This window comes from Panthera pardus, unplaced genomic scaffold, assembly GCF_024362965.1.
Source record: "Panthera pardus isolate Hobbes unplaced genomic scaffold, ASM2436296v1 HiC_scaffold_11, whole genome shotgun sequence".
NCBI lineage: Eukaryota > Metazoa > Chordata > Mammalia > Carnivora > Felidae > Panthera > Panthera pardus.
Window position 1 is genome coordinate 12,649,416 of NW_026526666.1, and position 25,318 is coordinate 12,674,733.

General features: G+C 44.3%; 1 pseudogene; it reads left to right on the forward strand.

Moving 5' to 3' along the window:
- Positions 1 to 22,966: 22,966 nt before the first annotated feature.
- On the forward strand, positions 22,967 to 24,613 carry LOC109272188 (ribosome biogenesis protein NSA2 homolog; annotated as a pseudogene).
- The last annotated feature ends 705 nt before the right edge of the window (positions 24,614 to 25,318 follow it).

Sequence of the window (25,318 nt, forward strand, 5' to 3'; positions counted from 1 at the left end):
CTTGTGTTTTCTTCTCTCTCATCTTCTATGAATACTCAGGAAAACGTCAGTTTTTATATGGCAAGAGAAGCAGAAATGGCTTAACTTCTCTTGAGCGATGGGTCTAGATATTTGCAGGATGTCCGGGCCCCCTATTGATACTTACAAAAGCTCTAGGCAGCACAGCACAGTGGCCAGGAACCCAGAGCTGAGTTCCACCAAATTCCAGTTCCACCACCTCCTGGCTGGGTGACCTTGGGCGAGTTACTTAACCTCTCTATGCCTCAGTTTCCTCTGCAAAATGGCAATGATGGTAGTGCTTACCTGATTAGGGAGCTTCAAGGTTTAAAAGCACTCAGTCAACAGTTGGCCCGCATGTAAAGCTTATCTGCTGTTGTTGCCTTTCTCCCCAGAAAATGTACTTTGAATCCCTGACTCCCCTCATTGTTCCTCCCAGGAAGAACTGTTGGCTTCAGAGTGGGCGTCCTGAGGACTTTTTTATTCCTATTATCTTAATCCTTCTCTTCCTTCTGACCCAGAAAGACAGCAAGCATGGTCGTTAGGGGACTAGACGCTGGAGATACAGTACTTGGATTAAGATCCTCACTTCATCCTTCGCGTGACCAACTGTAGGACAGTTATTTAACCTGCAGTGCCTCAGTTTCCTTATCTGTGAAATGAGGATGGTAATTATGACAATGATAATGCATAAGGATGTACTGAGTGTTACATGAGATCATCCGCGTCACGCCCTTGGAAGACTCCCGGGCATATTGTTAAGTGCTTATTAAGTGTTAGTCATTATAGTTCTGCATTCTACACCCCACAGGCATGTACAGTGGACCTGCCAAGTGCAAAGCACGGTGAGACACTAGTCACCATTGAAATGATTCCTGTCCTCAAGGAGCTTAAGAGTTTCCAAGTTAAAATTTGTGAGCCCTTGATTCATCTTGTAGAAGCCATTGATTCCAGTCTTAGTTGAAGACAGGCCCCCAGGGAGGTCCACTCAGATGACACTTGCAGTGCAGAATCTGTTTCAGAGAAGACACCCAGCCTTGACTTTTTCCCCTGGTGGGATCCAGGAATCCTGCTGCTCCCTCAGGGGGTTCCAGTTTCTAGCTCTCTGCATCCAGGCCCTCAGCCTCCACCGATCTCCTACTCTGAGTCAGGAGAAGTAATAGAAGCAGGATAGGAGGGGAATTAATAGATGCCCTAGGTTCGAACCTCAGCTCTGCTGCTTCTACCTGACTATTTAACCTCTCTGAGCCTGTTTCCTCACCTGTACAGCAGCACCCACCTCACAAGGCTGTTGTGAGCATTTAAATGTGTAAACGTGCGACAATAACCTAAAAAAAATTTCCAGGCACAGAGTAAGTAGGCCCTATAGAAGAATTTGCTGTTATGGTTTTTATTCACTATAAGAGGGTCCACATAGCATGAAATCTACCTGATCAACCTGGAGCATTCCTCCCACAAGTGTGGCCAACGATCATGTTCTTCCAGTCCACCAGTGCCTTTCTCTGACACTGTCTTGGCAAGTTCTGGTCCTAGGAGACAGAAGAGGAGAAACCTAGAGGACCAAGGGGATGAGAGGAGGTAGAAACAAAAGCCATAGTAGCACCATGAGCTAGGAACATTCACTGTCGCTCTGTGGCACCACAGGAGTTAGGGAGACTATTTCTGTATAGAAAGCCTGCCATTGTTTATACAACAGCAGAGCTGTGTGACCAGGTGCGCACTTCAGCATTCCTTCCTCACCGTCCCCATGCATGCTCCTTCTCTCTTGCCTGTCTTCAGGAAGCCAATGGGAACAGGGCCCTTTTCTGGAGGCTTTCAAGAGAACCCAGCTCAGGTTTGAGGCTCAAGTCCCAGGTGCTCTGGGAAGGAGGCTGCCAAGGTAACATGGTAATTTCCACAGGTCCACCACTAGAGGGCAGAGCGCCACCACAGGAAATCTAAAGTCAGCAACCAGTAAGCCCCCGTCCAAGTGTGCTGGGGAGAATCCTCCAGAATGCCTGGCTGCAGCTCTTCGCAATTCAGTTTCCCTGGGGTTTGGCCCAGGATCTTGGCGATCACTCTATGACACAGACATTCCACCCACGCAGGCCCCTCAGGCCGGAGAATGTCACTCCCTGGTCCCCTGGATAATGAGCATGAAGGGAATCGAAGGTAAGTCAGGAGGAGGGGCTAGTTTGCTCATCTCTGTTGCTGCTGCATCTCATATCTTACACCCCTGAAAGCCTTGGCTCCAGTTGAGGGCCCCCATCGGGGCAGATTTCGTTGTCATACATTTGGGCAGCCCCTTGTTATCTGGCATAAAGTGGCCTAATTCCTAAAATAGCACCCCATGTCCCTGACCCTCCTCACCTTACCTTTTAGGGCATGTTCGTCATGAAAACAAAGGTCAGGGTGGGGCTTGGGGTGGAAGGTGACCAGTGTCTCTGTAGGGATTTAATAGATGGGGTTATCCATGGCCATGCAGAAAAGGCCCAGAGTGGCCCCACGTGTGACACAACTTTCCGGTTTCCCCATCACCTCTGGCACAGGTGGTATAAGATAAGCATCGCCCCAGGCAGGCACAGCACGTCTTGGGTCAGGAAGCAAGGAACTGGGTTCCAGCCCCAGCTTCCCCTTGCCCTTCTGCTTTTTCTGCGGAAATTACTAAACTGCTCTGGGTTTTCCTTCCTCACTGTTTGAAAATGACTGTTCCTCTTGAAGGGCAGCACTGCTGAAGAGGGGAGTGTTTGTTTTGTTTTGTTTAATGTGTATTTATTTTGGGGGAGAGAGCACGAGCAGGGGAGGGGCAGAAAGAGAGGGGAGCAGGGAATCCAAAGCAGGCTCTGCGCTGACAGCTGAGAGCCCGATGCAGGGGTTAGGACTCGTGAACCATGAGATCATGACCTGAGCCGAAGTCAGACTCTAGCGACTGAGCCACCCAGGTGCCCCTGGTTTTGTTTTTCTTTTTGTTTTTGTTTTTTTAATGTGGGATTTGTCTATCCCATTTCTAAGTGATTCCTGCTCAAGCCTAAGGAAGGTCTGAATCGAAGAGGGAAGAACCAAGATTGGCTGAATAGAGGTTATCTGCCAAGGTCCCGGCAAGAGTGTGAAATGTCAGATTAGGTTGATTTGCTCTCTTGTCTCACAGGCACACATGCGTATGCACGCGCACACACACACACGCACACACACACACACACACACACACACACACGCTTCCTGTCTCCAGAGTATAATTAGTTTCTTCTGACACAGGCACATCTGGGATATTGCTTACTGCTCTGCAAATACCTCATATTTAGTATGTTATTCACCTGCTAAGCAGCTCCTCTTGTGATCATCGCCTTTGGCAACATTTCATGGCAAAATCTCTGGCAGACAGTCTGGAGAGCAGTGCTTTAGCCGTATTCACACCCACCTCACCCTCAACACGCTTCAGGGACATTTTTATCCCAGTACGATCTCAGACAAGTCACTTACCTCTCTGATTGTCATGGTGTTTACAGTATTTTTAAATTGGAAGTCAGAAGGGTGTTCTGTTCTGCTCCCTTGCTTCTCTCAGTGTTCCCTTCTCTCTCCTTCCCCCACGTCCCTCACTATAGGATTCTGCACTCCAGCCATTCCCAACTACTTGTCTTCCCCGAGGCGGCCGTTCTTTCCTGCTCTGCATACACACAGTGCTCTCTGCTTTGAATCCCCCTTTTTAAAACGTCTGTTTTCCTTTATCTGCTATCGGCCCTTCTGGTCTCAGCTTTGACATCATCCTCTCCAGGAAGAACCCCCTGCTGTCTCCACACCACCACCTCGCCTGGGGCTGAAGTCCCTGCTCTGTGCCCCCATAGCACCTGCACACCCGCCACAATACATTGCCCTCGTCTCACCAGTTTGCCTTCCCTCCGGGCCATCCGCTTATCTTTGCCCAGCCAACGCCAAGCACGGTGCTCTGGTCTTCATCATACTGCCTCTCCTGCTGGGTTCAGTCTTTCGTATGGATGTACATGCTCCTCACCCAGACTCTGTTTTGGGTGGTAAGTAGAAAGTCATGGCTATACTCTTAGATATTCCCGCCGCTGTGGCAGAACTGTACTCCTGAGAAACCGAAGCTTTTGGTTTCCGTCCCAGAGGCTGGAGGTGTTTGTATATTTTTTTAATATGAAATTTATTGTCAAATTGGTTTCCACACAACACCCGGTGCTCATCCCAACAGGTGCCCTCCTCAATGCCCATCACCTACTTTCCCCTCCCTCCCCTATCAACCCTCAGTTTATTCTCAGTTTTTTAAATTTTTTTAAATGTTTTTATTTATTTTTGAGACAGAGAGAGACAGAACATGAGCAGGGGAGGGGCAGAGAGAGACACACAGAATCCGAAGCAGGCTCCAGGCTCTGAGCTGTCAGCACAGAACCTGACGTGGGGCTCGAACTCACCGACCGTGAGATCATGACCTGAGCTGATGTTGGACGCTTAACAGACTGAGCCACCCAGGCACCCCTATTCTCAGTTTTTAAGAGTCTCTTATGGTTTGCTTCCTTCTCTCTCTGTAACTTCTTTTTTTTTTTTTTTGTCTTCTGTTGAGTTTCTCAGGATCCACATAAGAGTGAAAACATATGGTATCTTTCTCTGTATGACTTATTTCACTTAGCATAACACTCTGGAGGTATTTGTGAATGGTTTCTGTTGAGCACTGGGACCTTCCCACAGAAGGGAAGACCACACCCATCTCATGAAGTTGACAGTGCGCAAGGAGCTTCCATGTACCCCTTACTACCCCAAACTCGCCTTAGATACGGTTGTCTTCTTTGATAGATTAGGAAGCCGAGGCCCTGAGATGAACTGACTCGGGGTTCCAGAGGCAGGAAGTAGAGAGGCTGAGGCTGGAAGTCAGGTGGCATGCATTCCTGGACTCCAAGCCGGAGAAAACAGGGCTTTCTAATTCTTCCCCCCACACCCCTCTCTGCCAGGCCTGCAGGAGCCCCAGGGAAAGCCACAAAGTCAGGCTCCCGAAGCAGACCGCTGTGCAAGGGCCTGCCCTCTGTGGTCTCAGGGAAGAACACCGCGTACTTTGCCCTCTCCATCTCAGCAGTGCATTGATCCCGTACTTGGAAAAATCAATGTTGGCGAGGACAGCAGAACGATTGCTCAGACACATTTGTCATTGGAGGTGCCTTCAAACATACCCACACAGCAGCAGCCTTCAGCCTCCGCACCCCCAGCACAGTCACCTCTTGGGCCAGAGTCCCAGCTATGGGCAGCACAGCCTGCAGGGAGTCTGAACCGGGGAATGTCCGGGTCAGGGGATCCAGCTCCGTGCTGCACGGGTGAGGCATCTGAGGCCAGGAGGTGAGCGACCTGCTCAAGGTTACACAGCTGGGAAGTGACAGGGCCAGGATAAGAATTTAGCTCTCCAGATGACATTCGTATGCCCTCAAGCCTGGATCACATGAGGCGCTATGATGGGTGTCAGGAGGCCTCACTTTGTTCCCCACAGACAGAGTGTCAGCCTGCCCCTGCCTCCTGTTGCCCAGTATGCCTCTGTCAGGAATCAGTGCCTTCGTGGAGGGGACGCAGAGTCATGGTTAAGGACACAGGCTTGGGTGGGGCACCTGGGTGGCTCAGTCGGTCAAGCATCTGACTTTGGCTCAGGTCGTGATCTCACAGTTCATGAGTTTGAGCCCTGCGTGGGGCTCTGTGCTGACAGTTCAGAGCCTGGAGCCTGCTTCGGATTCTGGGGCTCCCGCTCTCTCTGCCCCTCCCCAGCTTGCACTCTGTCTCTGTCTCTCTCTCTCTCTCAAAAATAAAAGAACACAGGCTTAGGATCAGATGGACTCAAGGTTGTGACCTATTCCTAGCAGAAGATTATTTAACTTAACCCGTAGTTTCCGTATCTGTAAAACTCACGTCTTATTCCAGGACTGTTTTCATTCCACGTCTTAACATCGAAAAGCATTAAAACCGCCTGATGAGATTGGTTCTGTTGCCTGTGGTACTTCAGGCACAGAGAGATTCACCAGTGTGCCCAAAGCCACACACCTAGGAAGCAGGGGATTCAGCAGGGGCCTGCAGTAACTGGTGCACTCATGCCACACGCCCAGCTCCCACCCCCTGCACACCGGCCCCACCGGATCTGGCAAGCACAGCACCTGCATGTGGATGACAGCACCCCTCTGTCGTGTCTACTCAGCCGCATGCCAGCCATTCGGTCAGTTTGTCCCTTCGTTGGCCAGTAGGTACAGAGAAGGAAAGCCATTAGTCGATTTGGCTTCTTTGCGGTGGCACAGGCTGTGTTGCTGGGTTCCTCCCTAAATGCACGTTTCTGAGACATTCTTTTATCACCAGAGCCTGGTTTGCTTTGGGCTGGCTTCTTTCTGAAGCTGAGGGATACGGTGACATTTGGGCATATCCAGGAAAGGCCTGAGAAGCAGATGGCTGCTTCCGACCCCAACTTGGTTCCACAGTGAGAATGGCCCAGGCAGGATACTCTCAGACATTTCTCCACTCAGCATCTTAATTATTCATCATGTCCTTAAATACTCTTCTGTGACGAAATGCTAAGCGACACATTAAATATTCATCATGATGCACCTAGCGCAGGGCCAAGGGTAGAATTAAGCGGAACAAATGTGATTTCTGATTACATCTCTTTAATTCTAGGCGCTGAACACCCCCAGGCTGCTAGGACTCCGTCCCATTCTGAAAGAAAGCCAGGAAAGTAGATTCCACAACATCCCTTTATGTGCTGCCAAACTGTCTTTAGAATCTTGGCAAGAAGTTCTTTCCTTTTTCTTTCTTTCTTTTTTTTTTTTTTAACTTTTAAAAACTGAGGTATAACATATGCATGTATGTATGCACCCACACAACCACCACCCAGATCAAGATATAGAACATTTCTAGCAGCCCAGAAGTTTCCCTCATGCTTCTTCCCAGTCAATACCACCCCCCCAACACACATAAGAATACGCTGTTTTGACAAGAAATTATTTTTATATTTAAGTCTACTTTAGACCCTTCCTTCTGTCATTTCTGTTCACTTCCTCGCATTTTTAATTGGAAGGCAAAGACCAAATAGCTATCTATCACCCATTGATTCGAAGTGCCCGGGGGTAGAAGCACAGATAAGAGGAAGCTCTTGGGCCCGTCCAGGGAGATGATGCTGGCTTGATTTGGAACAGGGAGGAGGAGGAGGGAAGATGGAAGAGGGGACAGACTTGTGGGATGTATTTGGAAGTGATATTGGATGTGACGGGGAAAGAGTGAACTCAGGCATGATGAGGTGTTGACTTGAGTTCCTTGTTGGAGGTCGCCACCATTTGTTGAAGTAGGGAAGATGACAAAGGAGTAGATTTGGGGACAAGGGGAGGTCAAGAGCTCTGTTTGAACTTGTCACCTCGAGATACCTGCTAGACAGAGTCCAAGCCATCCGGAGCTTGGGGAAGATGTCAGGCTTGGAGAGAGAGGTGGATTTGGGAATCATTGGCCCATAGATGGATTTCAAAGCCTGAGGATGTCATGAAATTACTCAGGGTAAACAGAGCAGAGGACAGGACCCAAGACAGAGCCCTGGAATTGTTCTAGCTGATGCCAATACTTGCCTTAAATAAATTCTAACATTAGAGAGGGGAAAATAAGCATTGTCTAATATGTAATGCAGTCTGAAGATTCAACAAATTTGCTTTCAAGCTGGAAAAAAGGTTTTGAGTGTTCTGCAGCCTTATGATGATGCCAGGGAATCCTGATGATGAATTTTGGTCAGATCAGTCATCCCTTTCGGGTCCCAATGGTCCCTGGCCCAGTGAACACAGACCTCTAGATGATCTCACAGGGGCTTTTTTATTATTTCAAAAAGCTTGGTTGAAATGGTTATGTTTGCCTACCATAAAGATCTATAAGCTAACCACACGTCAGGTTTTTCTGCTTTGACTAGAATTGTATTGACTGGCAACACTAGATGTCTTGTGGTGACCAGAAGTTGTGTTTGACAGTAACATGTCTTCGGTTATTTTTTTTTTTAACCGAGAAAAGGTACAAGTGCCTAATCGATGCACTTGCATTGATTTCAAATGCAAAAAATGCATTATTTCAAAGACTCAGTTTATTAATCTGTAAATATGACAATAATGATAGCTCCTACCTCTGTATTCTGTAAAATTAAATGTTATTCTATGAAATTAAATGAGATAATGTACTCGAAGGGCACATTGTTAAGTGCTCAATACATGGCAGTGGCGATTGTTATTCTTGTGACTATTCTTGTTATGACACAGACTCCAAAAGGAACAAATAATAAAGGCTGTCCTCTGTATGAACAGCGTGGGGGCCACACTACCATTCTGTTTTATGACACATCCTTTCAGGCCAATCATTGTAATCCATTGTACGGAGTTAGGGGCACTTGTTACTAGTTCACATATTTGTTTATGTCTGATGGCCCCATCTCTACTCAGAGAATCTTCCTTCAGAAAATCTGGCCAAACACCATGACTGCCTCTCAGCATGCCCCCCCCCCCCCACTATAGGAACAAATCAATAGCTGTCATAAGGAAAAAGATAATCCAGTCTTTCCCTAGTAGATGCAGATGGTTAGTCAGAGACAGCAGTAAGCTAGTCATCTGGCCCCTTGAAGTAATCTCAGCTGATGGGTTATTTTGTTTGCCAATAATGTTGCTTTTGATACTCAAAAATAACAACACTAACAATAATACAAAATGGGGCCTTTTCTACTTCTGTTGTCAGAGCCATGCATCAAACTCTCTGCACAGATGGAAACATCACCCACAAAGTCTGAGAAATGGTGTGGCAGGGTTCAATTATGAAGCAGCAAGAAGAGGGGTGAGTGTGTCCAGCCCCAAGGTGACAGGAATGGCACTTTAACAAGAATATCTGATTAGTGTTTTAAAGTGTTTGAGGCGCTTCCATATAAATCATCCCATTCGATCTTCAAAATGGCCTTCCCAGGTTGGTAGTATTACACTCATTTCAGAGGTAAGGATTCGGATTCTCAGAGAAATTATGAAACTTGTTCAAATGCTGGAGGCAGGACTCAAACCTCTGTCCCCAGTCACTGCCCTCCACGGAAGTTCTCAATGGTCCAGCAGCCTGTGGATCCACCAGGCTCCAGCAGAAATGGATCCGTGTGGTCTGCATCTACCATGGTCAGAGCAGGGCTTCCATAATCAGAACAGGGACATGACTCCCTGGTAATCATTGAAGCCGCATTTTCAATGCTTTTAATGACTTGTTTTATAAATAAAAGCATTCAAACAGCTGGTTATTTCACTCTAACTGAAATCAACTACCTAGATACCCTTAGATATAGATATGGATATATCCATAGATATATCTATAGATAGATAGATATAGATATAGATATAGATATAGATATAGATATAGATATAGATATAGATATAGATTTGTTCTGTTTTCTTCCAAGTATTTTTGTTTTTACAACCAGAACAATTATGTCTCATTTTTATTTTGGGAAAAATGTAAGTGGAAAATGATGTCTGTTCACAGAGTTTGATTTGAACTATTGAATAGCCACATGAGCCATGGCAATTCACCCAACTCTCTAGACCATTAGAATCCAGACGAACCTTTGGAAATGTCCTAGACCTGCATTGTCCAATACGGTAGTCAACAGTCATGAGTCTATTGAGGAACTGAAACGTGACTCATATGACTCGGAAACTGACTTTTCAGTCTTAATTAATTTAAATTGAAATAGCCACATGTGGCTAGTGGCTATCGTATTGGAGAAAGCAATTCTAGGCTTATATCCTCACCTCTAAAATGACAGTGTTTGTGCTTGAATCAATCCCGCTAAGATTCCTACCACGACACTAGCATAGTGTTACATATTAGGCACTCCATAAATATTTCTGGCAGAGATATTTGTAGAATGAAAGACCAACCAAGTGGACAAATAAATCGCTGAATCTTAGGGGAACATTATAAATGGAATTACTTTAGGATGACCTGGAAAATCTAGAGTTTTGGGGGGTGAAGAGTAACATTGGCATTGGCTGCGGCTGGGAGGGAAGCCTTGGCAGCTGTTCACGTGGGAACAGAACCAGGTACAACCCAGGTCACTCTTGCCTTTCCACTTCCTCCATACCCGGAAAAGCAGTTTCCTCCTTGGGGGTATTTTCATAGCCCAAGTCTCCTGGTGAGACGGAGTCTCAGTGCTGGAACTACTGGCTTGGAAGAATGTCAGGAAAGAGGGGACAATTGTCGGGAAACCCCAGGGATAGCTGCCAAGACTTCCCTTCCAACTCACGGGAAAGACTTCCTTCAGACACAGCTTAAAATAACCACTGCCCCAAAAGTGCCGGTCGGAATATGTGGGTGAATTCCAAGTGTCCCAAGTATCCATCTCGGCTTTGAGTCTCCCCTCCCTGTTTCTGTTCTGAGGAGTTTCTCCCTACTCTGAGGCATGCTTCCTCTTCTCCACATGCAGTATGGCGAGTGCCTGAGAAGTTTTCGGGAGATTGCATGTTCCCTGTTGCTGGAAGACCCATCTCATGTCCAGAACACGGGTGTGGTGTGGGGTAAGAGCGGGGGCATTGCGTGGCACCCCAGCTCTTCCGGGAAGGGCACTGCGCCTGCCGCTCTCACAGAGCCCTGCTCCAAGCCCGTGCTTGCCCGCTTAGCCAGGATCTCGCTTTCTCTTCCTTTTTAGCTAACTATATGTTTCTCTGATTTATAAACTTTTTGCTTTTATTTGGGGGGAGCATTTTTTTAAGTTTACTTATTTATTTTGAGAGAGAGAGAGAGAGGGAGAGAGAGCATGAATGAGCATGAGTGGGGGAGTGGCAGAGAGAGGGGGAGAGAGAGAATTCCAAGCAGACTCTGTGCTGTCAGAACAGAGCCTGACACGGAGCTTGAAATCACAAACCATGAGATCATGACCCGAGCCAAAATCAAGAGTCAGACGCTCAACCAACTGAGCCACCCAGGTGCCCGGAGAAATTGTTTTGTTGTGGCAAAATATACATAAAACTAACTTCCCATTTTAATAATTTTCAAGTGTATAATTCAGCGGTATTAAGTACAACATTCACATTGATGTGCAGCCGTCACCATTGCCCACCTCTGAAACTTCTTTGTCATTCCAAACTGAAACTCCGCCATCACTGAACAACTCCCCATGCCCTGCCCTCCAGCCCCTGGTAACCACCATTCTACTTCCTGTCTCTGCGAATTTAACTACCCTAGGTACCTCATATAACTGGAGTCACATAGTAGGTCATTTCGTAGCAAGCTTTTTTCACTCAACCTAATGTCGTCAGGGTTCATCTATGTGGGAGCATGTGTCAGAATTTCCTTTCGTTTGAAGGCTGAATAGTATTCCATTGTACGCACATCCCACGTTTTGTTTATCCACGGTTGTGTTGTTTCCATTTGGGGGCTGTTGTGAATAGTGCTGTTGTGAACATGGGTGCACAAGTATCCGTCCGTGACCCTGCTTTCAATTCTTTTGGGTGTATGCCTGGTAGTGGGATTTCCGGATCACATGCTATTTTCTATGTTTAACCTTTTGAGGAGCCTGCTTTTATTTTTAAACCATCCTAAACTCTCTTTTTCTTGTATCTTTTAGCTCTTGAATTTTATTCCTAATCGTTCAGTCTTCCCTGTGTGTGTTTTGAGCTTTTCATATGCTGAGTTTTTAGCTTCTCATTGAAATCTTCGTCTCTTATTTGTTTTTACTTTGCAAGAATCTCAGCTTTTAGTCTTTTATCTTTTATTTTGAACCTTGTCTATCTCATCCAGTCTAACGTGTGTTTCTTTCATCTGTAAGCTTTTTGCTTTATTTTAGTTTAAAGGCATCTCCACCTAATCCTTTTTACTCCTATAATTTAATCTGTTTTACCTAGGGGTTCATATGGCTGACCTCATATATCTATGCTGCGCTCATCACAACTTGGTCATATTTCTGATAGCTGTCCATGCTTTTCTTCTCGGATGCTGTGTAAGGGGTGTTGGGAAGGGTACAGGGGAGGCAAATGAGGTTGAGGTCTGTCATGGGTCAGGTTCCCTGGGAAACAGACTCTGAGGCAAAGATTTTCATTCAGGGGGGTTATGGGGGAGGGCAGTCAGAGCAGGACAGAGGAGAGAAAGAGAAGTTGAACTAGAATGCAGTTGAGTCTGGGGACTGAGCCTTCATTCACTGGAACTCCATGTGTACCTGGAGGTGAAATCTTGGGCAGGAAGTTTCTTCTCATGAGGGAAATGCTGGGAGTGGGGGGACTTGGTTTGTACTGTCAACAGGTGAAGATCCTGGGGTGGGGTGGGGTGTGGTGGGGGATCTGAGTGTGTACTACAGCATCCATCCAGGTTCCCATATCCTAGGGAGGTAGCCCCCGCCAATCCAGTCCACTGATGGCCAGCCAACTTGTCAGTGTATGAAAATTATCTGGAGAGAAAACTTAAGAAGCCCCCTCCCCACCAAGTGTATGTAATTTGAGAAAGCAAATCTGATCATTCTGACACGTTTACATTCTGCCCCTCCAAAGTGGAGAACCATAAGCCTAGGCCAAAATACCAGCACCCCAACTTCTCTTATAAATGGCTTTTATCCGGGTTATGTTGGATCCATTGATAGGTCCCCTCAAAAATGTGTTGTCTTCCCTTAATAAGTCCTATGTAGGGGTGGATTCAGGTTTGGTAAAGCCTAAAGATTTTATAATTTGGGGGACCCCTTTCAGAAAAATAATAGAAAATTATTAGTGTAAAATTAGCAGGCATTTCCCAGGACCTTGGAAGGGTCCTATGTAAGTGAGAGGCCCCATAGCTAAATTTTATAACTTCATTATAAATCCTCCTCTGGTCTGAGACCATTACTGCTCAACCTGACTGAGGGGCTGCCCTCATAGTTTTAGGGAGAGACACTTCCCAGCTATTGAATTACCTTCTCACTCTAGGAAGTTCCCGAGGAATTTCTCCTTGGCTGGGTCCCCAGGAAGTCTTACCTTGACTCAGGGGACCATGTTGGCACCTTGAGGATACCCCATTTCCAGGAACTGGTTGGAAAGACTCTACCTTAGACCAAAGGAATAGGGCCAGGCAGATGTGGGTTATGATTGTTTACTGGGAGAAAGAGGTAAATCATATAATAATAAATTGATAATGATAATAACAGGTAACAATTATTAGAAAGTTAGCGTGTACCAGTCCTAGTTCTAGATGCTTTATGTGAATAATCACATTTAATCTTCATAAGAAAATAGTTAACATATATCCTTTCTATTGCCATTTTACAGATGAGGGAATTGAGGTTTACAGAGTTTTAGGAACATGCCCAGAGACACAGCTAAGAGGCAGTGTGGCCAGAATGTCAACCTCTGGCTCTGACTGCTAAGTATTTGCCCTGTGGACACCCCCATCCCTGTGCTGTACTACTTTATAGGAAGGCTAGGGTGGTGGCAGCAGTGGTGGTAATGTATGTGTGTGTTGCTCCTTATGAACTAAAAGTCCTCATTTGCAACGTGGCCAATTGAGGTCCTCTGGGAAGCCCTCTGGTATATTAGGTTTTCTGAGGGCTTTAAAGTCCTTTGCTGAAGGATTTTAAATGCTTGAGTCAAGTAGAGCAATTGGAACTACTCAAGGGATACTGAAAAGGGCAGATGCTGTATTTTTAGTGTATGGACTCCCCCAGTGGATCCAGAGTGTAGTCTAAAGCATGCTTTCGAAGGTCAACCCCTTCTTGCCCACAAAATAACATGCCTGTACGAACCTTTCATCTTAGAACACTCTTTTTTTCATGGGTGTGGGCCATTTAATTTTTGTGACTGTCAAGAAAAAAGGGAGGGCGGGAAGATTTTGATAGGAGTGATCATGGATGAGCCACCCTTATCTCAGTCAAGCTGTGCTCCGCAGCATGGTGAACAGAATTCCTTTCATCTGGCCTTGATTCATGTCCCTGGGAAGATACAGATCCTCTGTCTTCCTGTTGATACTGCCCCATCTACTCAAACAGACTTCTACTGATGATAACATGTAATTTATTCCCCAGCTCAAATAGCATCTCAAGAGACCTAAACACCAGGATCGGCAGTGATTCCAGAAAGTCCATATTTCAAGTTTTTAGAGAATGAATGGATTCCCATGGACAGTTCTTTCAGAGATAGACTTATTAATCTAAAACGAACAAACAAAAATCCTTGCCAAACTTACTTTCCTTTAAAGACAGCAGTACTAAATGGTAGATCGTGGAATAAATCTCAGGGGAACTTATATTTCTATCAATAGTGTATATTGTGATTAAGCCTTTTTTGTTTGTTTGTTTGCTCTTGTCTGAGTAAAAAGTATACATGTTACCCCTCACTTATCTTTACATAGCTTCCCTTGTTGCCCCTCTGTACTTATGATTGTGCTGGGGAGGTCAGGGGACTGGCAATAAATGCACCAGGTGTTTTTTCTAGCTCCATTTGAGCTATTACTGTCAAAGAATCTTTTAAAACTTGGATGCCTCAGAGGAGAGGTTTCTTCTCTGATCTGCTCTGAATAGGTTGCCATTACCTTAAAACTATTTTATTCACACTGTGTTCTAGCAAATGTAGTACTTACCCTCCTGGTGCCTTGCTTGACAGGGAAAAAAATATGTAAAGCAGAAATCTCAAAAGGCCATCCAGGAATTTTTCAAATGAATTTATCTTAGACTTCTCTTTGCCAAAAAAAAAACCCACAAAAAACAAAAACAAAAAGAAAAAACTCAAAGCCACAGAAGAGCATCTAAGTGTGCCTCTTATATCTTCCTTGGACAGGAATTGGTTATGAGAAAAGTTACATGATCTTGACATTGACCCTGGTTATTGATGCTTTTGCAAAACAAGCCTTTCACTTCTCTAAGAGTTGGAGGAGTTAGAATGTGATTTTGATAGATCTAATAGCATCATCCAAATGGAGTCAGATAAACTGAAATGCATTTTGGGCTTTTAAAATATTGCATACCAACGATTTGATAACACTGGCATGATACCCACACATCCCTATTTACAACAAAGAAAATAGAAAGATAATGCTTTCTTATATATGTTACAATGTCAAAAAGATGCCCAACATCACTAGTTTCTAGGGAAATGCAAATCAAAATCATACTACCTCATACCTATTAGGATGACTGCTATCAAAATGAAAGGAAGGGAGGGAGGGAGGGAGGGAGGGAGGGAAAAAGGAAGGAAGGAAGGAAGGAAGGAAGGAAGGAAGGAAGGAAAGAAGGGAGGGAGAAAAGAAGGAAGGAAGGAAAGAAGGAAGGAAGGAAAGAAGGAAGGAAGGACGGAAGGAACAGAGGGAGGGAGGGAGGAAGGAAGGGAAGAAGGGAGGAACAGATAAAGGGAGGGAGGAAGGGCGACAAATGTTGGCGAGGATTTGAAGAAATTCAAGCCCTGTGCTATGTTGGTGGGGTAATAAGAATTACCATATGATCTAGAAATTCCACTTCTGGGCGTATATTCTAGAAAGATCGAAAGCAGAGCCTGAAAGTTACTGGTACGCCATGTTCATAACAACATTAATCACAATAAGCTGAAACACAGAAGCAACCCAAGTGTCCATCAAAGGATGAGTGGAGAAACAAAATGTGGTATACATAGATGAGGGAATATTACTCAGGCTTAAAAATTCTGACACATGCTACAATATGTATGAATCTTGAGGACATTATGCCAAGTGAAATAAGGCAGTCTCAAAAAGACAAACACTGTGTGCTACCACTTGTATGGGGCACCAGGTGATCAGATTCATAGAGACAAAAAGTAGAACGGCAGTTGCCAGGGGCTGGGGGGAGCAGGGAATGGGAGGTTATTATTTAATGGGTATAGATTTCAGGTTTGCAAGATAAAAAGAGTTCTGGAGATGGAGAGTGTTGATGTTTGCACAACAGCGTGAATGTACTTAACACTACAGAAACCAACACTTGGAAATGGTGAAGGTGGTACATTTTATATTATGCAGGTTTTTACCACAGTGAAGACATTTTAAATGGCATTAATATCATGAGTTAGGCATACCTTTTATAGATGATGATCTCGGGCATCTAATTAAAGGCTAAAAGAAGGTCACCTGTGCTACAACCAAAGTCACTGGTTTGTGCAGCCATCCTCGGGCATTTAGCTGCGACTGCTTAACAAATTAATTCTTCAGCTCCCGAGGCACATATGTTTTGCAGGAGTTCCCCCCCTTGCCTGCGGTTTTGCTTTCCACAGTTTCAGCTACCTGCAGTGAACTGCAGTCAGGAAGCACATCCTCCTCCTCTGACTACACATCAGAGGGCCAGTAGTAGCTTAACATCACATCACAACACCTACGTCATCTACCTCACTTCATCTCATCATGCAGGCATTTTCCATCTCACATCATCACGAGAAGAAGGGTGAGTACAGGACAATAAGATACTTTTAGAAAGAGAGAGAGAGGGACCACATTCATACAACTTTCATTACAGTATATTGTTATAATTATTCCATTTTCTTGTGGGTGATTTCTTATTGTGCCTAATTTATACATTAAACTTTATCACAGGTATGTAAATATAAGAAAAAACACAGTGTATGTAGGGTTTGGTACCACCTGCAGGTTCAGGCACCCACTAGGGGTCTTGGGACATATGCCCGCGGGTAAGGGAGGACCACTGTAATCAGTTTTTCTTGAAGGACGCATCAAGAAGGGCACACTGAGTGATGTTAAAGGTTCTCTGAATGTCCTGTTGAGAATTGTTAAGGCTAGGGCCAGAGTTTCACCTGCTTTATTTTTCTTCCTCTCTGCTAAATTTATCATGGCCATGCTCAATGGCACCGAGTCCATGATCATTCAGTTGGCAACTCACTGGGACCCCAGATGGCTTCTTGTTAACATGGGGGCGTTGTGGCCATCCCTACAGATGTTCCCTTGGCTCATCTTCTAGCTAACTTAGAGCAGACTTCTCTTCAGACACACATCTAGGAAGGCTATTCGCTTTCATGACAAGATGCCAATCTTGCCTCCATATGGTTTATTGTCTAACTGGGCCAGAAAAATGCTTCTTAGAGAAGGTGACATTTAAGCTGAATCTTTAAGGAAAGAGCAGAAGTTTGTCAAGCAAACCAAGAAAAGGGGGCACTTCAGTCAAAGGAAGAAGCTGTCATGAGACATTGATTGAAAGTGCTTGGAACCTTTAAAACGAGCAAGTGGTCTGCTGTGGTTAAACCCCAAAAGAGGTGTGTTTGGGGTTCAGGTTTAGCCTATTTAGAAGTTCTTCAGCACACCATCCCACAGAGCCTTGCTCTGCTTCATTTCTTGACTGTCTCTTACATCCCTCTCAGTCCCACAGGGAGAGAGCAGCAGAGATAGGGGCAAAGAGAAGACAAAGAGAAAGGGAGAGAGAGAAGCAGAGGAGGAGAAAGAGAGACAATGTATACAGATGTATGGTGGCTGGAATGTTTGTAAAGAGAAATGGCATGGTCTTCATGTGGTATCTAAAGAAAGGGAGCCCTAATCCACCAGGACTGTCCATGAACATGGACAACAGTCAATGTAGAGAGACTTCTTCTTCATTTAAATTTTGGATGGGCCCCAAAGGCCACCTGGTCCACTGCCTCCTTACTCAAGTATGAAGCCACCCAGGGACTGGGTGAAGTATAACTCAGAGGGCTTGACTCAGGGAAGTAGGTAGGAACAGGTGTGGCATGACTTTCTCAACCCTGAAATGCTCCCCTTCCCAAAAATTATCTCTCCCCAGCTTGCCAGCACATATAGCATTTTTTCATGTTATGTCATTTATTTTCGACCATTACCAAGTGGTATAATTCTCTCCGTTTCACTGCTGAGGTTTAGACCAAGAAAGGTAAGGAATATCCCCAGTGTTGCAAGCTAGTATATCATAAGGTTAGGATGAACTACCAATAACAAACACCTGAAATATGCAAGCTTAAATGAGATAGAAATCCAAACGCAGGTAACTCAGGGCTGACATGACCATTACATGGTCACCATAGGCCTAGGACTTTTTAGGCTCTCTGCTCCATCATCTCTGGTATGTGGTGCAAGATGGCTGCTGGAGTTCCAGATATCACACCTACACTCCAAAGAGCAGGAAGGAGGAAGAAGGGACAACTATTTCTAACTATTTCTAACTCTGCACATTTTCACCTAGCTATCATTGGCTAAAAGATAGTCACATGATCACACAGTCTTTTAGATAATAATGTGTCCATCCAAAAGTCAAGTTCTGTTATTTCTAAATATAAGGAGAGTGGATATCCAGAAGACAGCTAGCACTCTGTTACAGCTGGAAAGAGACTAGACAGATATAGATCAATTTAATTCCACATTCCATCTATTTGCCATCACTCTCCTACTTTTCACTGTAGGATGAAAGAATGGCATTAGCCAAAACCCAAAGGTGTGAGATTCCAGGGCCGTTCAGAAGAGTGACAAGCTCCGTGTAGCAGGTACATCTGGGGTATAGCTAGATATAGTGTAGATGACATTAGAAAGGTAGGAAAGTATGGTGAAGAACCTTGGATACTCAAAAGTCAGTGGGAGTCACTGCAGGTTTTTGAGGAGGGGAGGAGCCTCTACTGAACTGGTGGCTGAGGATCCTGGGGACATGCTAAAGAGTCTAGTGTTCCGGGGGGCCTGCCTCTAATATTTGGCCTGTCTGTACCATTAGACAAGTTGTTTAACCTCTTTGCACCTTATTTTCCTCATCCGTACAAAAGTTCATGTAAATAAAGTGCCGAAAATAATCCCTGGCATAGAGTATGCTCTCTGAAACGGTTTTCTTTCTTTCTTTTTTTTATGTTGGACTTGAATTCTATGAAGCCAAACAGGAAATGAAGTAGGGGGCGTTCCCTTGGGGCTGACGGATCCCAGAATCCAGTCAGGTCGCGACTTCCTTAACAGCCCCGTGTGGCTTTATAGGGTCTGGTCACTGTAAGGGGGCCTGCGAAGAGGATAGGGATTCTGGTGACCTTGGAACAGCACTCCACTCCAGATTCTTCCTCCTCCCAGATATTTCTCGCTCCTTCGTGGGTTCGGGCTCCAGGCTTAGTGCCTCCAGGCTCCAGATCCAGTCTCTTCTCTGAAAACCAGGCCGGGACTGGGTTGAGACAGTACCACTCTCATGCCCCTGTTCTGTGTCTGGTCCTGGGGGAGGGGTGGGGAAGGGGATGCTCATCTTGCCGCTGGAGTCCTTTAGCGGGAAGGAGATTTTGGCTGCCTGGTCCCTTGTAGCTACTCCTCAGGGCCAGAGAGTTTCCAGGGGATTCTCCAGGAGCCTCAGAAATCCCAACATCAAGGAGGGGTCAAATTTAAAAGGAAAACTTCTTCCCCAGGGCCTTGGAAATAATTAATATAACTTTGAAAGTAAAATTAATTTTCAACAGCGCTGCCCTTTTCCCCAGGTAATACTTTGATTAGTTCAAGGAGGGTATTGCCAAGATGCAAAACTGGGGGCTTGAAAGGATTTCTTACTCCAGCCTTCTTGTCACTCTGTATTTCATCAAAGCAGCAGCAAAAAGGGTGATGTGAGGTTGGTATCCTCAAAGCACCTCATACCTCATAAGTGGGGGAAATAGCCACTTGGACTGGGGTGGAGCTGATTGATGAGACTCCTGCCCAGGACTTCTGATGCCAGAGCCGGTAATTTCCCCTCACCAGCATGTGGCGCTGTTGGCCATTCCCTCCTCTGGTAACTCTTTCCTCTGATGTCTATGACACTAAGTTCCTTTCTTTTCTCTCCTCCCTATTTAACTGATTATTCTCCACAATCTTTACTGTCTCCCCTTCGTTTGTGTATCCCTCAGAGGCTGCCAAATCCCAATGAGCTATTTCAGAAGTATGTCTCAAATCTGTACTCTCCTCTCTTTTTTATTTTAGCTTTTAAAAAATCAAACACATAATTTTATTTATTTAAAAACAATTTTTTTTAACATTTATTTATCTTGGAGAGAGAGAGAGACAGAGTGCGAGTAGGGGAGGAGCAGAGAGAGAGGGAGGAGACAAAGAATCCAAAGCAGGCTCCAGGCTCTGAGCTGTAAGCACAGAGCTCAACGCGGGGTTCAAACTCACAGACAGTGAGATCATGACCTGAGCCAAAGTCAGACGCTTAGCTGACTGAGCCACCCAGGAGCCCCGCAAACACATAATTTTAAAAGGCAAATATGGCTAAGATGTTTCTAACTCGATAGAGCAGTCCCCTTCTCACATCAACCTGCCCCAGTGCTTGGTCCTCTCCTAAGAGGCAGAACTGCAGCATAAGGCTGTGCTGGTTGTGCAAAACTCAACTTTGGGGGTACCATTTAAACACTGTGAGTTGTGAAATGCACAACCACCATACATAGTAGTCTATTCAAGTTGTAACCAGTCATCTTTTAGTCATTTCTTCTAGCATTTACCTTTATGACTCTAAATAATAAGATTGTACTGCTTTTTCTTGATTCTCGAATACCAGTTATTATGTATTGAGGTCCTCTGACAATGAATGATTACTTAGCTCTCTCAGACTCCCCCAACCACGCTATATGATTTCTCCTCTTTCATCTTTTTATCTGTGTAGTTATCTCACAATTTCATTTCAATCAGTATTCCATAGCTCCCTAATTAGAACCATGTAAAAGCTATTTACTGCTGTGTCACATAGTATACTATTATGGCTGCTTCCTTGTTCAGCTTTGGTTTTTCATATGGTTAATAGTTGCCTTCTTTTTTTCCCATTTCCTTGTTCAGCTTTAGTTTTCACATGGTTCATAGTTGCCTTCATTTTTTCCCCATTTTCTTAGTATTCAGTCTACTAATGACTGGCTCAATCTCCCCATTTCTTCCAGCAACTTCTCAAATGCAGTTTGGTATCATTTACACACACACTCTCTCTCTCTCTCCTGCCCCTCCCCCCCTCCACCAGAGAGTTGTCTTCTGAACTTTAAATCTCCCTGTTCTATAAACTGTTTACTGTTTAGGTCAGCTACACAGCTCTTGTCCTGAGACTTCTATTCACTAACCTGGGCATTCCTTTCACTTCTTTCCTTCTTGGACCTCATGCTTCCTCTTTCCTCGTTTGGTAGAGCATATTGCCTAGTAGTTTCTGTGTAGATATGATACAATGGAGTTAGGTTTGTTGAGATTTTTGTAATTCTGAAATATCTTTATTCTAACATCACACATCATGATAGTTTGACTAACTGTATATTCCTAGAGTGGAAATAATTTTTCTTCATAATACTGAATGTAGTTCTCCCCTGTCCTCTAGCTTTCAGGGGAGCTTCTAATTCTAAACTTCTGTATATAACCCGTTTTTTTGTCTGGAATATTTTTCTATTAATTCTTTACCCCTGGTATATTGAAATTTCATGAGGATGTGTCTTGGTGCAGCCTTTTAAAAGGTTTGTTTTGGGAGGAACACTTTTTGGACTTTTAATCTAGATACTTTTGTACTTTGGTTTTCCAAAATATCATCAAATTATGTCTTTGTTTTATCCATTTCCTCTGTTCTGTCTTTCTACAACTCTGCTGGTTTGCTATTAGAGGTAGAATCCTCCAATTTCCCTGTCTTTTTTATATTATTATTATTCATATCTTTATCTCTGTGTCCTACTTTCAGTGGGATTTTTCCAACTTAATCTTCCAATCCTTTTGAATTTTTAATTTTAGTTATATTGCTAATTTGCAAGAGCTTTTTCTTATTTTCTTACTGTTTCTTTTTTATAGCATCCTTGTTTCTCTGAGGATGCTAATTATTGCTTTCTTTAAAGTTCGTTTTCTTCTGCTCCTTGTTTTTTTCTTTTCTCTCTGATTTTTATGCTGTGGACATTTCTGAAAATCTAGACCACTTAACTTCTGTTCATTTTTAAGACTAAAATGATTGGAAGACTGATGGGAAGTCTTCTGTGATTAAGCAAGGCTTAATGACTGCTGGAGTTCAACCTATGGACTGGATGTTTTTTCCTTGGGGAAATATACGTGTGTGTGTATGCATGTGTGTGTGTCTGTCTCTTTTCCTCCTCCTTCTGCTGGGGCAATTTGAGATTCTCCAGAGAAGGACAATCCACTCTCCTCTCATGAGGGTGTAAGTGTGCCAGCTGGTATCTAGGGGTAGGGTAGGGGACTGTGTGTCTCACTATTCAGGATGCAGCCTCTCATGTATTTCCTGTCTTTTCAGTTGACCACCTCAGCCAAGCCTTCTGCTATGCCTGGTATCTCTGAATTCAGAGGCGCTCTGGTTCAGTTGTTCTCAAGAATAAATCTCTTCCGGGGTGCTTGGGTGGCTCGGTCGGTTAAGCATCTGACTTTGGATCAGGTCATGATCTCAGAGTTTGTGAGTTCGAGTCCTACATCAGGCTCTGTGCTGACCACTCAGAGCCTGGAGCCTGCTTCAGATTCAGTGTCTCCCTCTCTCTCTGCCCTCCCCTACTCGTGCTCTGTCTGTCTCTCTTTCAAAAGTAAATAAACATTAAAAATTTTTTTAAAAAAGAATAAATCTCTTCTTTCCCACCAACATGAGGGAGGGATAGTCACCTGGATGGGCAGAGTTGGGGTCTGGAGGTCTAACTGATCCTTTTACAGACTTCCAGCCTATTCCCCCGTTCAACTATGGCACACTTTCATGCACCTGGTACTCCTGGGATTTTCATCTTTTTTGGGTTTTCAAAGTGAATAGAATTGCTTCTCACTAATACGCCCATCCAAAGACACTTAACTGTATTCATTTTAAGCTTTCTCTGCTCTGTTACATCAGTTCCCAACATCCCATGTAGTTTTTGTCTTTATATATTGAGGTTTGGGATTATGTATGTTTTCCAAGTTTCACCAGTGATGGAATGCATATTTTATTCTAGTCCTTCTTAGAGCTTCAGTGATTTTTTTTTAAGAGAAGTAAGCAGAAGTGTCAACTTAAAACCAAAAGATCCTGCCCTTTCCTGCCGTTGGCTGTGTGGAGTCAGCTCCTGGGTCTCTGACACCTGAAAATTGAGAGCTTCTTCCTGGCCTGGCAGCTGTACTTGGGAGTCTTACACCTGTCACCATGCCATACAACAAATATATTGCGTTACACCATAAATCTATGGATATTCTTTGGATTATCATGAGAAAAAGATACAGAAAGAAGGTCGAAAAAGCTCATGAATGTTTAAACAAGGCAAAAAAGATGATTCGTCGAAAAACCAAGCTTTGCCATAAACAGCACCATGCCGAGGAATCACAAATGAAAAAGACTCAGGATACATGAAGAGGGAAACCCTAAACAAAAGAATGATGAAAAGACTTCAAAAGAAGCAGTACCTGCGTATCTTCTGGAGAGGGAGGCACAGTCCAAGATGAAGTGCTTTCCAATAAGATTAAACGAGAAAATGGGGCATCTGGGTGGCTCAGTCAGTTAAGTGTCCAACTTTGGCTCAGGACATGATCTCACAGTTTGTGAGTTCGAGCCCCGCATTGGGCTCTGTGCTGACAGCTCAGAGCCTGGAGCCTGCTTTGGACTCTGTGTCTCCCTCTTTCTCTGCTCCTTTCCCACTTGCACTATGTCTCTTTCTCCAAATAAATAAATAAACAAATAAACATTAAAAATTTTTTTTTAAAAGATTAAACAAAAAATGGAAAGAGAAAGTAGAAAAATGGGAAGTCCCTCTACCCAGAGTTCATGACCAGGGAGAAACAGAGGTGTTAAAAGTTATTTGAACAGGAAAGAGAAAGAAAAAAAGCACGGAAGAGGATGGCTACTAAAGACCGCTTTATTGGAGATGGCTTTCCTTGGAAACCACCTAAATATGAAAGATTCATTAGGCCCAGGGGCTTACGTTTCAAAAAGACCCATGATACAACGTGAACTGGAAGCCACCTTTTGCCTGCCAATTCTTGTTGTAAAGAAGAAATCCCTCTTTCCCACTTACAATTTTGGGTGTTATTACCAAAGGTCCAGTCACTGAGGTGAATGTGAGTGATTTGGACATTGTGACACAAGGAAGCAAGGTTCTTTGGGGAAAATATGCCTGGGTTGCCAACAGTCCTGAAAATGATGGATGCATAAATGCAGTCTTGCTGGTTCAACAGCAGTTTCATGCAAGTAACTCTTTATGATTATTGAAGACTGCACACCAATCAGGAGAACCGCCATTACTGGGATGTTTGTGAATACTACCAGGCAGCTTTGCATGTCTGCAGTCATCAAGAGAACTATTTATTCTCTTGTAAAAAAAAAAATTAAAATAGAGAAGTTTCACAAAAAAACAACTTAGAGACCCCCACCCCTTCCTTGTGCCTTCCACATCCACTGCTTAATCTACTTTTTCATTGACTTTTAAATATCCTCTAGCTGCTTTCCTGGTCTCCAATGTCTTTCCCCTCTAATTCATCCTTTACAGATAACCTGATCTGATCACATACCTCCCCAACTCAAGACCATTCTATGTCTACTCATAACGAACAGAACGATGTCCTTACCAGTTTGGTTTCAACCATCCTTTCCAGTCTTTCATTTACCTCTAGACTCATAAACTCGATTTTCAACATGTATCTACTGAAAAGTTACTATATTCCAGGTCCATTGGAGGCATTTGTAGATACAAAGATGAAAACACAGTTCATGCACTCAGAAATCTCAGAGTCGCAGATAAGTAAAGACTGCTTCCCATCCCCACATCTGTCTGTTAAAATTCTGTCCATTCAAAGTCAACCTCAAGCAACAAGCCTCCTCTATCTTCGTGTTGGAATTAATCTCTTCCATCCCCAGGCTCCCCTGAGCATTTCCCTGTACTGCTATTAGAACATTGAATCCAGATTACCTTGAATAGGCCTGTAGATATGTTTTCTCCCTCACTTTATGTAGGACTCCTTTGTGGTAGGGACAACAGAGATCTCTGTCACATCAGGAAAGAGTTCTGCATAAAGCAGGAACTCAATAAAAATGTATTGAGAATATTAAGTTTTCCTGTTACTGAATTCAAGGAAGAAGTGTTTGGTTGGTATTTATATGAGGGACACTGCATTGCTTTATTTATTCTTTGGCATTCAAACATTTATTAACCTGCTGTGGACCGGGCCTGTGCCATACACTGTGGTTACAAAGATGAAAAAGGCACAGTTGTGTCCTGAAGTGGCTCACGGTCCAGGGAGAAGAAGACAGTAGTGCAAATAATTGCAAAAGCATGAGACAGGGGCTATAATAGAGGCAGAGCAGGGCAGGAAGAACTTAGAGCCCTGCCTGCAAAGGGGGGCGGCACCAGAAGGAAGGTGATATCCAGGCAAACATGTGAAGGATGGAGAGCAGTTCCCTAGAGAGAGAAGGAATAAAAAGGAAATCCTAACGGATGTTATTTTCTCTTTTGGCTGTAGTGAAGGGGGGGGACCCCAGTTCTTGTTCAAACAGATTCACCCTTTC